At 40.2% G+C, this 16,112-nt stretch overlaps 1 long non-coding RNA gene across 1 annotated transcript in view; it reads right to left on the minus strand.

The window, feature by feature from the left end:
* Positions 1-13,078: 13,078 nt before the first annotated feature.
* LOC123464128 overlaps positions 13,079-16,112 on the minus strand; it is a 67,024-nt gene continuing 63,990 nt past the window's right edge. The window contains exons 3-4 of the long non-coding RNA XR_006639376.1: positions 14,411-14,657; positions 13,079-13,135 (exon numbers count right to left, since the gene is read on the minus strand). This is a non-coding gene — a long non-coding RNA (uncharacterized LOC123464128). The remainder of the gene's footprint in view (positions 13,136-14,410; positions 14,658-16,112) is intronic.

The following is a 16,112-nucleotide window of genomic DNA, read 5'->3' on the forward strand; positions in this document are numbered from 1 at the left end:
GGATGTGTCTTCCCTCAAGATGAAAAAAGATCCATTTAGGTACCAGTGAAAGTCCTAAAATATTTGTCCCAACAAGGGGACACTGACAATCACTTCTCCAGGGAGTGTCCCACCCCTGAGGACTGTTCCTAAAATGGTGTTCACCCTGCTAAACCAAACAGTTCCCTCCCTTGCAGAGGATTGCTGGCTTTTCCTCTGATCTGGGCCTCCCCAGCTGCTTGCAGTATGGTTGCCCATACAACCTTAAAAAATTGTTCAGCCACCTTCCCCATCCCTGTCTAGCTTTTCCCAATGTTTCCTCTGGAATTTGCATTTGGGACCTGCCTTCCCCTAATAATTCCAGTATAGATGTGGGGTACATTCATCCTTCCTTATGTACTTTTAACACAACTGAGCCCAGTGCCCAATGCTGCCTGCCTTCTGGAATGGTTTATGTTTGTGGAGGTGGGATGGCCTATGACTTTCTGCCCAACAATTGGATGGGCCTTTGTGCCCCAGCCACCTTAATCCCAGATGTAGATATCATTCCTGGAAGCTAGATTCCCTGGCGGAGGTAGTCCTACAAAACAGGAGGGGACTAGACCTGCTAACAACTGAAAAGGGAAGCATATGCTTGTTTTTACAGGAAAAATGATGCTTTTACACCAATAAATTGGGAATTGTCCAGGACAAGATTAAGAGGCTCTGGGAAGACTTGGAGAGGAGGTGGTGGGACCTCCAGGACAACCCACTGTGGATGGGCTTACATGACTTCTTACCCTACCTTCTTCTCCCTCTACTTGGGTCCCTCCTTCTCTTTCTCCTTCTCACTGTCAGGCCTTGTGTAATTAATAAGATTACACAATTTATTCACCAATGGCTAGAGGCAATAAAACTCCATCAGGTCGAAATACGTTATCATAGGCTTGCTACTCAGGAGTCAAGCTCCTCATATGACTGGCTGTCCTCATATGAGCATCCCTCCTCCACCCTCCATCTGACCAATGATGGGTAAGATCTCAGACAGGCTGGGACAACCAAGACAGGTCATGGAGTGGATTCTCAACAAGCTGGATACATGGTACCCAGTGATGGGTAAGATCCCCAGAGGGGGACAACCTAAGACAGGGGCCATGTTTTCCACCGTCCTTACAAAAACACAAGGGAGAGATGTTGGGCCTTGAGAGGCCCGGACATGAGGCCTAGTGGAACTTCCTGAGCCTAGCTAAAGTTTGGCAACCTGTCTCTGGCCAGCTAGGACTCAGCAGGGTGCCAAATTGCCTCTGGCCTGCTACTTCTGCAAAAATGTTAGAGTTTCCATGCATGCTTAGAACCAATCATTTCAAAAGCCATGATATGCTATTGGCCCTTACACCTAGTCCTTTCTTGAGATCCCCACCTTCATTCTCAACATTATATAGGTAGCTGCCTGTAACAATAAAGTGAGTTCTGGCTGTGACAAGACTCCCAACTCAGTATGGTTTTTCTCCGGTGACTAGGAGAGGTTCTGAGCCATCGACACTCATCCTCCTCCTCAACCCCTTGGGAAGAACCAGCAGGCCTGGTCCTTCCTCAGCACTACCTGCCGTGGGAGCCAGGCACCATATATTATGAGAAATACTTTTTTTAAAATAGAGTAGTTTAGGTTGGAAGCCATAAGTTCTTAGAGTTTTCAGTGTCCCATTCCAGGTCCCTCTGGCTTTTAGGATTTCCATTTACAAGTCTGAAGTAATTCTGATGGGTTTTCCTTTATATGTAATGTCTCTCCCTAGCTGCTTTTAGGACTTTCTTTTTGCAATCAATGTTTAGAGTCTTAATGATCACATGTCTTGGAGAATTTTCATTTTGGTCCAGTCTGTTTGGAGTTCTTCTAGCTTCTTGTAACTTGATGGGACTTTCTTTTGAGAAAGTGGGAAAGTTTTCTTTTATAATTTTGTTGAATAAGTTTTCCATACCTTTGGTCTGTATTTCTTCCCCTACTGGTATTCCCATGATCCAAATGTTGGGATGCTTAGGAGTATCCCACAGCTCCCTCATGTTATGTTCACAGAAATTTTTGAACTTATTGAAACTTTTGAACTCTTGAACTGATTCTTCTGTTTTGTCTTCCAGGTCTGAGTTTCTATCCTCCACATGGCTGACTTTATTCTTGAGAGCTTCTATTGAATTTTGGGCTTGTTCAATTTGGTTTGTAGTGTCTACTGCATTTTTATGTATAGTTTCCAATCCTCTGTTGAGTTACCTTTTCATGTCATTTTCTGATTTTCTTAATGCTTCTTGGAGTGCATCCTTTATTATTAATTTTTAATGTCTTCATTGAGCCTAACAGCTGGTTATTGAGGTCCTCTTTTTTTCTCTCTCCTTCAGATCATTCAGCTGTCTTAGAAACCCTTTCTGGTTCTTTTCTAATAGGTATAATCTAGTGAGCATACCACTCATACAATTATTGGTCCTTTGTTGCGTTTGTGTCAATTCTGTTATTTCCTTCACCAGGGTGGCATACTTTGTTTCTTTGTTTTGGAGTTATGATCCTATTGTCTCTTCTATGTTTTGACTAGAGACATCCCTTGTGGGACTAGGCAATCTAGTTGGAATTACTTACATCTGATTTTTCATGCTTATTCTTTTTTTCCCTGTGGTCTTCTTGTCACAATGTTTCAGAAAGCCTAGGGTGTGGGACACTAGCCTACTGGCCAGAGGTGGGGGTGGTAGTGGTGAGGGATGGTAATTGCTCATGGAGTTCAGAAAGGCTAGGGTAGAGACCCTAGCATGGATCCCTGTTTGGGGATGGGAGGGGCAGCAGCAAGTGGGTTGGCAATAGCATGCATGGGGTCAGCAAGGCTGGATGGGAAAGGTGACTGGAACAGCTATTGTGCACGGGGGGGGGGGTCCACAAGGCTGTCTGGAAACAGCAATTGTGCAAGTGGGGTTCAGCAAGGCTGGATGGGAACAGTGACCATGTATGCAGGGGTCCACACGTTTGGGCAGGAATGGTGATTGCCTGTGCTGGGGTCCACAAGGCTGGGCAGGGATGGTAACTGGGATGATAATTGTGCCTGTGGAGCTCTGCCTGATGGTGGGAAAGCCTAGGGCGGATGACCTAGTCTGCTAGCTTTGGTCCACCTGGCCTGCAGTTAGTGAGAAGGGATCTCCTACTGGGACTGCAGCCAGGATGGCTGCTTGAAGGGAATGGGGGAGTAGTGGGCTACCACAGAGTGTGGGAATCAGCAGATTCCCTATTTTGTTTTTCTGTACCCTCCAATTGGAAGCCTACTAAAATCAGCAAACAGCTAAACAAACAAACAAAAATTCTGAACCTTAAGGGTCTTGCCTGTTGTTCCCCATGATGTGAGGTGAGGTTAGGTGGGCCCATCTTGACCAGAAGTCTACTAAGCTTTTGTGCCATCTTTAGCTGTGTTTCATTAATGAGATGTGCTATGTATCTATACTCTTCAAGGTCGGTTTAACTTCCTTTCTAAGTGTTTTATTAATCTAAGTAGAAGCCAAAGCCAACTGGAGTCATGGGAGCAAAAAAAGCCAATATTTTGGCCCCTCCTCCCAGGTCATGAGACCACAGGAGATGATGGGATATTGATAATGTGTTTTACCCTGGCCATATAGTAAGTTGCCTGTCTTCCTGACCAAGGAAGACACATAGACCCTGAAAAAAAAGAAAGGTGTATAATCTACAACAGGAGAGTCACAACAGGCTTACCAAAAGAGGGAATGCCACTTGGTCAGCATGGCCCTAACAGTATACACCAGTACTACAGAAGCCATAGTGCTCCTCCTTGGTCCCTGGAGCCTCCTTGGGAGAATCATTAGTGACCTCTAAAAGTACATCATTGTTAAATTTTGGATACATACTTGGCCTTAAACAGTTGTAGAGGAAAGTGTAACCAATTACAAAAGGGCACATCAAGGCCTAAAACAAGACATAGACAGATAAGTCTGCTTTCTCTCTCATCACAAAATATGCTTTATTTTCTATCCTTGCTACTGTTTAGTTTCTCCATTCTACCTGCCTATACTCAAGATATAAACCCATTTCTTGGATGGGCCCAAGAATATGCACAGGATAATAATCAGACTAAGTGATGGGTTTATGGGCTCCTGCCCACTTCCTACACCTCTGAACTTCTATCGTGGCTATCTCCTCTCCAAGGAGATGACTGGAACCAATTACAAGTATATATTAACCAAGAAAGAACTAGATTTTCTACTTTAATACAGGTTACTACATGGGATGTTTTTCATTGGCCTATCAACTCTACTAGGAATAAACAGGGACACAGAAAAAGCTTTCCAAAATGAGAGACTGACAAGGCCCTACTAAGGTATGCTGGACCTCCCTCCAGTAGTTCTACTTCCATGATAAGGGAGAACAATCATAGATATGAAGATGGCTGCTTCCAAATCTGGGATATGTATATGTGGATGACTCTGTTCAAAGGTCACTTAAGTCAAAGGGATCCCTTATGCTAGGAGTAAAGAACACATACCTGCCCAGAATATCCCAGTAATGTTCGTTACCTAGGATGGGTCTCTTCAGACATATGCCCAAACATCATTACCCTCAAACCATCAAAATAGTTTGCTACTGAATGTGTCATGAGGCCAAAATTATGCTGGGCAGCACCTAACAGCACCCAGTGGCTCTGTGGTGCAATCCTTTGGCCCTGGATACACCAGAACACATTGGAAGATGTACTTTGAGACTTCACTGAATACAAAGGGAACAAGTAAAAACCTTAGAGTGACCAGCCAATATACTAAAAACACTAAACACTAATGGGGTTGGAGAGATTGTTTAGTGGTTAAGTCACTTGTCTGCAGTGCCTTAGGACCCAGGTTCAATTGCCTAGTTCATAAGTCAGATACACAAGCTGGTGCATGTGTCTTTAGTTTGCTTGAAGTGGTTAGAGGCCCTGGTTCATCCATTTCCTCACCTCTCTCCCCCTCTCTGCTTGCAAATAAATAAATAAAAAATATAAAAACAGCAATGGCCAGGTTTGGTGGCACATGCCTTTAATCCCAGCACTCAGGGGAGAGGTAGGAGGATTGATCACAGTGAGTTCAAGGCCACCCTGAGATTACATAGTGAATTCCAGATCAGCCTGGGCTAGAGTGAGATCCTACCTTGAAAAAAGTAAAAAAAAAAAAAAAAGACTAGGAGTGCTTTTCATTAGTATAATCTTTATTGTCAGTTTTTATTCCATCTATTAGTTTAGAAGATGTTGTCTTGGAATCTCCCTTCTCAATTTTGAGGTTCTAATTATGGGAAAGAAAAGTATACAAGTTCACATGGCTTTAGACATCCTCTCAACAATCCAAGGTGGCTCATGTGCCATTATCAAGGTTAAATGTTGTGTGTGTATATATATTCCTGATAATTCAGCTAAGGTGTCATTTGCTTTATAAGAACTAAAAAGACAGATTTAGACCATGTCAGACACTACTGTGCCATTTGGTGAACAGTTCTGGTAGTTCATCCCAGGTTTTTCATGATGGAAAAAGATTATACCCATTAAAATCTTCATAGTTATTTGGCTGATGTTTGGACCATGTATACTCAATTGCTGTTTTAATTTTATCTCTATTTGTTTACAGTCAGCTCACACTCAGATGATTATACAACAGTCTATCTCCATATATTTGGGCCACCATGATCACCCATTAGGAACAGATCACTTGCGACTTCTAACAGGACTACCTATCTTCCCTATTCATGTTAAACTTCCCAGTCTCTGAGATAGGTTTCAATACTTATGTCATTAATATTTACAATCCTTTTTTTATGCCAGGTCAAAGAAATTATGTTCAGAGGGTGATGGGACATCTGACTAACTCCCAGGTTTCTCTCTTTGGCCTTTCAATAGTCCCCCCTCTTGGAGAGACTCTAACCGCCATATTTCTATGATTTCTATGATCCTATTCATATGGAAGTAGTTTAAGACTGAAATAATCACCCTCTTCCCTCTAACAGCAGTCTTCCCAAGAGAGATGGGAGCTGTACTTGGAATCTCCAGACCTGCTTGAATAGGATTTCCACCAGCCTGACCAGGCCTTGCCTCTATCAGCATCAGCAGATCTCTGAGGAAAAAGAGTTCCACACACAAAAAGAAAAGAAATCCAGAAGAAGGTTGAATGTAGAGAGAAATGGATACTCAGTGCCTCCAGAGATCAGAGGAGTCCCCTGAATGGATATCACCCCAAAGTTCCAGTATTGGCTACAGCCCATAGGATCTTGGGTAAATCCCACCCCCAGATTCCAGGCAAAGGCAGTGAAAATTGGGGAGAACCAAAATCTATCCACATGACATAAAAACATAGCTAACTCAATATCATGAGATAAGTCACTTCTTGCTCATCAACAATGAAACCACAGAGGAACTGATAAATTAAATATGAGATCTGCTCTCACAGCAAGCCTGAAAACCTGTGTCAGGGAGATGATACACACTGAGGACACTCAAAACATATCAAAGCATAATTCCATAAGTTGCTGAGAGCTTCATACTAAAGTAGACTTAAAACACACATCCCAAGGCTTGGGGAACATTGTAAAAGAATGGGTGGAAATATAAGAGCCATAAGCTTTGAAGGAGTATCCAGAGGCATTGCCCACTACAATGACTGACTGTTGCTCTCATGATTCATAATGCATGATCCACGGTGAATACCAGTAACCCCACTAAAGGGGGCCCTCAGTGGGGTGCGGATGAGGAGGAGGGAAATGGGATCAACACATGATTGTACATATAACAAGGCTATAAACAGATAAATGATTTTAAAAAGAGAAAAAGAGAAAGTAAAAAAAAGGAAAGGAACAAGGGAAAAGGAAGAGAAGAATGTCATTGTAGTAAATCATGAATAATAGTGCCTCCTCTTTTTGTATTCCTCTCTCCTCAACTATATTACAATTGGTTGATTTAAAAGGTAAGCACAAACCCACTAGATCAAAATAAAATGGTACAAGCATAGATAAGAGATTAGGACTATGTTACAAGCTGGAAGCAGACAAGCAAGGGTTAAGTAGCAAACATATAAGAACATGGCAGATAAGTAGAAAACCCAACCATCAAATCAATTCAGGATGCAAATGTTGCTACATTATAATACAAGAAACAAAATCAATTCAATACAATCCCACCAAAAATTATAAATCCATCAGAGTTGGTCCCCAAAGAGACTGTTTTAGATGAAATCCCTGATAAAGATTTCAAAACTGATTGTATCTATACTCCAAGAACTCAGAGAAGAAATGAAAGGAATCAAAGAAGAAAACAAAGGAATCAAAGAAGAAACAAACTCCTGAAAGAAAACACAGGAAACCAGCTTAATGAAATAAGGTCATTACAAGACATGAGCAAGGAAATAGAAATACTGAAGAAAAAACAGACTGAAATTATAGCTCTGAAGAACACAGACAGTCAAATAAAAAACTGTGGAAAGTCTCATGGGTAGAATGGATGAAGGAGAGAACAGAATATATAAACTAGAAGAAGCCACTAGAAGGTGGCAGACCTAATAGAGTCCAGCAAAGACAAGCTAATAAGAATGTATGAATAGGAATTTCAAGATATTCAGGATATTATGAAAAGATCACACATAAGAATTCAGGGTATAGTAGAAGGAGAAGAATTTCAATCCTGAGGCTTAGTAGCATTTTCAACAAAATCATAGAAGAAAACTTTCCCCGAATTGGGAAAGAAATGTCAATGCAGATACAAGAAGCTCTTACAACACCAAACAGACAAAACCTGGAAAGAACCTGTCCTCTATGTTATAATTAAACTACAAACACACAAACCAAAGAAAATGTATTAGAAGCAGTTAGAGAGAAAAAACAAATCACCAACAAAGGCAAGCCCATCAGGATCACAGCAGATTAGTCAACACTAACTTTAAAAGCCAGAAAGGCTTAGAATGATGTATTCTAAGTTCTGAAAGATAGCAACTGTCAACCAAGATTACTTTATCCTGCAAATCTATCTATCCAAATGATGGAGAAATAAGGACATTCTAGAACAAAACCAGGTTAAAGGAATTTATGACAACTATGCCAGCTTTTTAGAAAATACTTAAAGGAATTCTTCAGGCTGAAAAGAAAGCAAAACACACACAGAAGGAAATAGGAAAAAATAAACCATACTCAAATAGCAGTTATAACAAGCAAGTAAAAGGAAAACAGGAAGTGGGAGAATAAATACATACATTTCAATAATAACTCTTAATATCAATGGCCTCAATGGCCCAACCAAAAGACACAGACTTGCAGACTGGATTAAAAGACAGGATCCTGCTGTTTGTTGCCTCCAGAAAACTCATCTCTCAATAAAAGATAGACATTATCTTAGGGTAAAGGGATGGAAAATGGTCTTTCAAGCAAATGAGCCTAGGAAACAAGCAGGGGTCGCTATCCTAACATCTGACAGGATAGACTTCAAACCAACATTCATGAGGAAAGATAAAGAAGGTCATTTAATACTGATTAAAGGAACACTCCAGTAGGAGGCCATTACAATTCTAAATGTATATGTACCTAACATTGGGGCTCCAAATTTCTTCAAACAAACATTAGACTTAAGGTCACAGATAACATGAAACACAATTGTAGTAGGTAACTTCAATACCTCACTGTCATCAATTGACAGGTCATCCTGGCAAAAAATAAACAGACATCTGGAATAAATGATGTCATGGAACAATGGACCTAACAGATATCTACAGAAAATTCCATAGAAATGCTGCAGGATATACATTCTTTCGCAGCAGTACATGGAACATTCTGTAAAATAGACTACATATTAGGACACAAAGCAAATCTCAACAAATACAGGAAAATTGAAATAATCCCTTGTACTCTATGGGACAATGGGATTAAATTGTAACTCAGCAACAAGAAAAACTACATAGCATACAGAAATTCATGGAGACTAAACAGTAAACTATTGAATGATGAATGGGTCATTGAAGAAATCAAAAAGGAAATCAATAACTTCACATTATCAAATGATGATGAGAATACAACATACCAAAACCTTTGGGACACAAGGAAGGCAGTCCTAAAAGGGAAATTTATAGCTCTAAGTGTCTATATTAAGACATTAGAGCATTTGCAGGTAAATAAGAATATTCATTGTAGAAAAGACAGCCTCTTCAACAAGTAGTGCTGGGGAAACTGGATATCTGTATGTAAAAGAATGAAAATAGATTCTTGTCTTTATCCATGCACAAGAATCAAATCCAAGTGGATAGAGGACCTTAATATCAGACCTGAAACTCTGAAATTGCTAGAGGAAAAGGTAGGTGAAACCCTTCAACATATTGACATAGGTAATGACTTTCTGAATATAACCCCAGAAGCTCAGGAAATAAAACCACTACTCAACCACTGGGACCTCATAAAATTACAAAGCTTTTGTACAGCAAAGGACACATGAATAGAGCAAAGAGACAACCTACATAATGGGAGAAAATTTTTGCCAGCTACATATCTGACAGAGGATTAATATCCAGAATATACAAAGAACTCAAAAAATAGAATAAGAAATCATACAACTTAATTTTAAAAATAGGCTATGTAACTAAATAGAGAGTTCCCAAAAGAAGAAATACAAATGGCATAAAAAAATCTTAAAAAGTGTTCAATGAGCCGGGCGTGGTGGCGCATGCCTTTAATCTCAGCACTCAGGAGGCAGAGGTAGGAGGATTTCCATGAGTTTGAGGCCACCCTGAGACTCCATAGTGAATTCCAGGTCAGCCTGGGCTAGAGTGAGACCCTATCTCAAAAAAACAAACAAAAAAAAAAAAAGAAAAAAAAAAGAAAAGAAAACAAATTATCAACTGCAGCAAAGAAGTAGGAGACATTCAGAGTATCTATACCCAAGCAGATAGTAGTGCTCCAGCAGTGGCAGAACCAGGTCCAAGTGGCCACAGCCATAAGGCTCAGCCTGAGCCACAGGAGGAGCAAGGTGAGAGGATTCTCCACTCACACCAGCTTCCTCACAAACTCAAGAAATGTGAAGGGAGGATGACAGAGACCAACAGAGCATTTCATGAGGAAGAGGATCATAAGGACGAGCGGGATAACCTCAGCAGTCATCCACAGCCTCCCCTCCCCCACTGCCAGCACAAGTGCCAGAAAACACTAAAGATGAAGGGAAGAGACCCCACCTACACAACACCCGGAACAGGTGGTCAGAGTAGCAATCCAGTGATGAAGCAAGCCTACCTGAGTCCACAGAGCATCAAAGAGTGTCCCAAGCAGGATCGTAGCACAATTGAGATGAAAACCATCCCAAATGGTAACTAGGATTACACCAAGTCAGTACCCGCCAAATAAGCCTGGTATATAGGCTTGAATCAGAAATAGTAATAGCACCTTCCATGTCAGGATAAATTATATGTTAAATCTGATGGGTGGTTGGATTTGTCATTCTTTAAAAATACTACATTTTAGGCTTGTCATTTGTTGCTTCCTGATTTATAGTGACTTTGTTTCCTCTTTTGTCATTTGTTAGGGAAGTGTCTTACTTGGAATCCTCAGCAAACCAGAAATCTTAGCCTACTAGTTGACAGAATTAAGGGTGTGGGGCAACACACATTCTAAGGGACTGTGACTTAGAGGATCTTGTTGTCATACTATCTACTCTTGCATAAATACTCTGTGTGATTTTTCATTGAATGTGTCCTTTTTTAAGTTAAATTTTAGAATCTGCCTGTATTTTGTTCCACTCAGCCTACTTGAAGGCTTTCATAGGAAGCAAACCCAGTATCTACGGTCACTTTTGTAGTTACTCTGAGAGTCTTAAGAACAACACCTAGCACCTTAAGGTCCTACCTAGAAGATACATAACATCAGATTGACTGATACATCTAATAATACTGCAGCTAATTAAAAAACCAATTAATCCAAGATACAAAAATTGCTACCTTATAACACAAGAAACATAAAAAGTCAAGATGATATAAATCTGCCAAAAAGTATTAATGCAACAGAAATGACCTCAAGTGAGACTGGTTTAGAGTAAATGCCTGAGGAAGATTTCAAAAGAACAATTATAAACATGTTCAAAGAAATCAAAGAGGAAATCAAAGGAATGAAAGAGGAAATCAAAGTAATCAAAGAAGATATAGGAAACCAATGTAATGAAATAAGGAGATCAGTACAAGACATAAATAAGGAAACAGAAATAATAAATAAAAACAAGTCAGAATTAGTAACAACGAAGAATACAGTCAATGAAATAAAAATCTCTGTAGAAAATCTCACTCGTGGAATAGATGAACGAAAGGACAGAATATCTAAACTAGAAGACCAGGTGGCAGATCTAATACAGTCCAACAAAGAGAAAGACAAACTAGTAGGAAAGTGTGAATGGGAATTTCAAGATATTCAGGACACTATAAAAAGATCAAACATAAGAATTCAGGGCATAGTAGAAGGAGAAGAATTTTACTCCAAAGGCAGAGTAGGCATTTTCAACAACATCATAGAAGAAAACTTCCCCAAAACTGGGAAAGGGATGACAATGCAGATTCAGGAAGCCTTTAGCACACCAAAAAGACAAAATCTGGAAAGAACCTCTCCATGCCATATTATAATCAAACTACCAAACATACAAACCAAAGAAAATATATTGAAAGCAGTCAGAGAGAAAAATGAAATTACATGCAAAGGCAAGCCCATCAGATTACTCAACTCAAACTTTAAAAGCCAGAAGGGCTTGGAGTGATGTATCCCAAGTTCTGAAAGATAACAACTATCAACCAAGGATAATTTATCCTGCAAAGCTATCTATTCAAATAGATGAAGAAATAAGGACATTCATTCCACAATAAAAGCAGGCTAAAGGAATATTTGAAGACCAAACCAGCTCTATGAAAAATACTTGAAAGGGTCCTCCATGCTGAAGAGAAAGAAAAGCACACATATAATGAACCTGGAAAAAACAAACCATGCTCAAATACTAGTTAATACAAGAAAGCAAAGGTAAAACTGGAAGAGCTACAAAACAAGAAAAATGGCAAAGATAAACACATGCCTTTCAATAATAACTCTTAATATCAATGGCCTCAATGCCCCAATCAAAAGACATACGTTTGAAGACTTAGTTAAAAAGCAGGATCCTTCAATTTGTTGCCTCCAAGAAACCCACCTTTCTACAAAGGATGGACAGTATCATGCCCCGGCCAGAGGGGAGTTGAACAAGGACCCAAGGAGAAGTTAACCTGAGTGGGAAAAGACAAACAGACACAAGAAGGAGACCATGCTAGGTATTTGTCAAGGCCTAGAGATTTTATTTTTACATGTAGGTTTATATAGGGTTGTAGGGGGAAGGGGATGTGATTAAGGCAAAGATCAGAGTTACTGGTTAAACCACAATGACTTTGTTTCTTCATCAGCTACTGGCAGGATGGGGGAGTGTTCAGCCTCGTGTATGATCCCATTGTTTCTGGTAGTTGAATATTAGGTGAGGAAGTAGAAACTTAACTTGCTATATGGCGGTTTCTGTTAACATGGACGAGGTTTGGTTCATAGCTCCTAACATCTCCTCCTTTCTTTTATACAAGAAGAGGGGGAGGCCCACTTTGCAGTGGTGGGCATTAACAAACTGGGAGAGTAGGGGCCCAACTTCTCCCATGGGATGTCTTTTTCCCACAATATTTGGCCCTTGGTACCTTTAGGGTAGGGGAGGCAGGGCCTATGTGGCCAGAGAGTGAGGCACAGCCTTAGTGATAACAGTTATGGCACCAACCTCCATGCAAGCCAGGTATACCTCTCAGGGAATCCAGAAGTGGTCAGATAGGGACCTTCCCTTGCAGTGCTTTGCCTCACACCCATGTAGGTGCCCATATCTCACTCATTTCATTGTGAGCAGACATGCATATGTCTGGATCCTCATGCAGCTCCCATAGGAGGGGTAGCTATTTGGCCATGACAGGTAGACCACAGTGATAGCAAAGGTGTAGAGGACAGCAGTATAGTAAATGAGTACAGAATGTATGTAAGTATAGTAAATGAGTACAGAATGTAAGATCAAGGGAGAGTGACAGCTGTAGGTGGTAGGTCTTCAGTGACAACGCCTCAATCCGCCAGCTCCAGTCTGTGATAATGGACCTGTAAAGGCTGCATCTTAATGGCTTTAATCTGTTGACATACAAAAGACATGATTTTATTTATAATAATGGGTCATTACAATCTTTTAAAAAATATATGACAAATTATAAGTTACCTCTTTAGAAGAAGTTTTGTTGTTTTTAATAATCCTCTATGTGGGCTGGAGAGATGGTTTAGTGGTTAAGCGCTTGCCTGTGAAGCCTAAGGACCCCGGTTCGAGGCTCAGTTCCCCAGGTCCCACGTTAGCCAGATGCACAAGGGGGCGCACGCGTCTGGAGTTCGTTTGCAGAGGCTGGAAGCCCTGGCACGCCCATTCTCTCTCTATCCCTCTATCTGTCTTTCTCTCTGTGTCTGTCACTCTCAAATAAATTTAAAAAAAATTAATAAAAAAAATGTTAAAAAAAAATAATCCTCTATGTAAGGTGAACTTGACCTAGAACAAATATCTGGCAAATTCACTCCTGCAAAAGACATTTAACTTTTCCTTTTTAATTTCTATGCTTAGGTCTTTGATGTTTTTTGAAATCATACTCTAGAAGTGAAAGGGGTGTCACCTGCGTCCCTCTCATCTCCTTAGTCACAAACAATCACAAATATGACACGACTAGCAAGCACAATGAGCACACATAAACACATGCACACACACATATAAAAAGAACATATTCTTCTGATAAAATTACAAAATTTGCTTAAAGAACTTGAAGCAATCTCAATTCCATGTGCTTTGAAAATATCTTTTACTATGACAATTAGCTCCTTTTTTACTCTTTGCTACATCTTTTTTCTTAAACCATGTTCCTTGTGTCTTGAGAGAAGTTTTAAGCCCTTCAACAATTGTGCTTACTTAGGGTCTGTCCCATGATAGAAAAGGAAAGAGGAGAAACGGTAAGACTGGAGGGCAACATTCCTGGTCAGAGAACTGGCATGGGGATTCCCCAGTGGGATTGATGAAAGCCTGTCCACAAATTTAAGAATCTGTCAGCCACCCTAAGGGCATTTACTGGCTGTAGCATAACCAGGTTAATTGGTAGGAAGAGAAGCTAGATAGGAGGTCTTTTCCAACACCTGAATGGACTGTTGGGATTTGCACAGGGAGCTAGGGGCCTTCAGCCAATGCCAGAGGGTAGCCCTGTCCAAGAGGCTTCAGTTGCCCTGTCGCTATGTTGCAATTCCAGGCAATGGCGCAAACCAAAAGTTAAAGGAGGAAAAGACGTGCAAAAAGAAATCCCGCGGTTCTTGTGTCTTTCAAATCTGACCAAATAGTCTTTAAATGGTTTGCCTAGAAGTCTGCATCACTTGCCTTACCTTAGCAGATCTGTATCACAGGTGGGTTTTTCTGTGGTGATCACAGAGCAGATCTGTATTACAGGTGTATTGCCTGTAGTGATCTATGCCAACCTTCAATCACCCCTGTTGGGGTGGTGGTCCAATGGCTGGGACGGCAGTCCACTTGAGCAACAACCAGGTCACACTTCATACCTTGAGCCCCACGTTTGGGCGCCACTTGCCACGGCCAGTGGGGAGTTGAACAAGGACCTGAGGAAAAGTTAACCTGAGTGGGAAAAGATAAACAGACACAAGAAGGAGACCATGCTAGGTGTTTGTCAAGGCCTCAAGATTTTATTTTTACATGTAGGTTTATATAGGGTTTTAGGGGGAAGGGGGCATGGTCAGGACAAGGAGTTGTAGGGGGAAGGGGACGTGGTTAGGGCAAAGATCACAGAGTTACTGGTTAAACCACAATGACTTTGTTTCTTCATCAGCTACCGGCAGGATGGGGGAGTGTTCAGCCAGGTGTACGATCCCATTGTTTCTGGTAGTTGAATATTAGGTGAGGAAGTAGAAACTTAACCTGCTATATGGCAGTTTCTGTTAACATGGCTGAGGTTTAATTCATAGCTCCCAACAGTATCATAGGGTGAAAAGTTGGAAAAATGTATTTCAAGAAAATGGGCCTAGAAAGCAAGCAGGTGTTCCTATCCTAGTATCTGACAGGGTAGACTTCAGACTAACATTATTTAGGAAAGATAAGGAAGGTCACTTTACATTAATTAAAGGCATATTCTAACAGGAGGACTTTACAATCCTAAACATATATGCACCTAACATGGGGACTCCAATCTTCATCAAACAAACACTACTAGAACTAAGATAATACCAAACACAGTTGTAGTGGGTGACTTCAACAGCCCACCCTCATCAATTGACAGGTCATCCTGGGAAAAAACTAAACAGAGATGCATCTTGATTAAATGAGGTCATAGAACAAATGTACCTAACAGATATATACAGGAAATTTCATCCAAATGCTGCAGAATACACATTCTTTTCAGCAGCACATGAAACATTCTTTAAAATAGACCATATATTCAGACACAAAACAAATATTAACAAATAAAGGAAAATTGCCAATAATTCCTTACACTGTATCTGATCATATTGAGATCAAACTACAAATCAATAGCAAGAAAAGCTATAGAGCATACACAAAATCAAGGAAACTAAACAATACACTAATAAATGATGAATGGGCCAATGAAGAAATCAAGAAGAAAATCAAAAAATTCATAGAGTCAAATGATAATGAGAACACAACATACCAAAACCTTTGGGACACAATGAAGGCAGTTCTAAGAGGGAAATTTATAGCTTTAAGTGACTATATGAAGAAATTAGATAGGTCACAAGCAAACAAAAATCAAGACAATATAAGTTCATCAAAAAGTATTAATATATCATGAATGACCTACAGTGAGAACAAGTTAGAGGAAATGCCTGAGAAAGATTTCAAAAGAATGATTGTAAATATGTTCAAAGAAGTCAAAGAAGAAATCAAAGGAATGAAAGAGGAAATCAAAGGAATCAAAGAAGATACAGGACACCAATTTAATGAAATAAAGAAGGCAATACAAGACATAAATAAGGAAATAGAAATAATAAAGAAAAACCAGTCAGAATTACTAGCAATAAAAAACACAGTTAATGAAATAAAAAACTCTGTAGAAAG

This window comes from Jaculus jaculus, chromosome 1 (assembly GCF_020740685.1).
Source record: "Jaculus jaculus isolate mJacJac1 chromosome 1, mJacJac1.mat.Y.cur, whole genome shotgun sequence".
NCBI lineage: Eukaryota > Metazoa > Chordata > Mammalia > Rodentia > Dipodidae > Jaculus > Jaculus jaculus.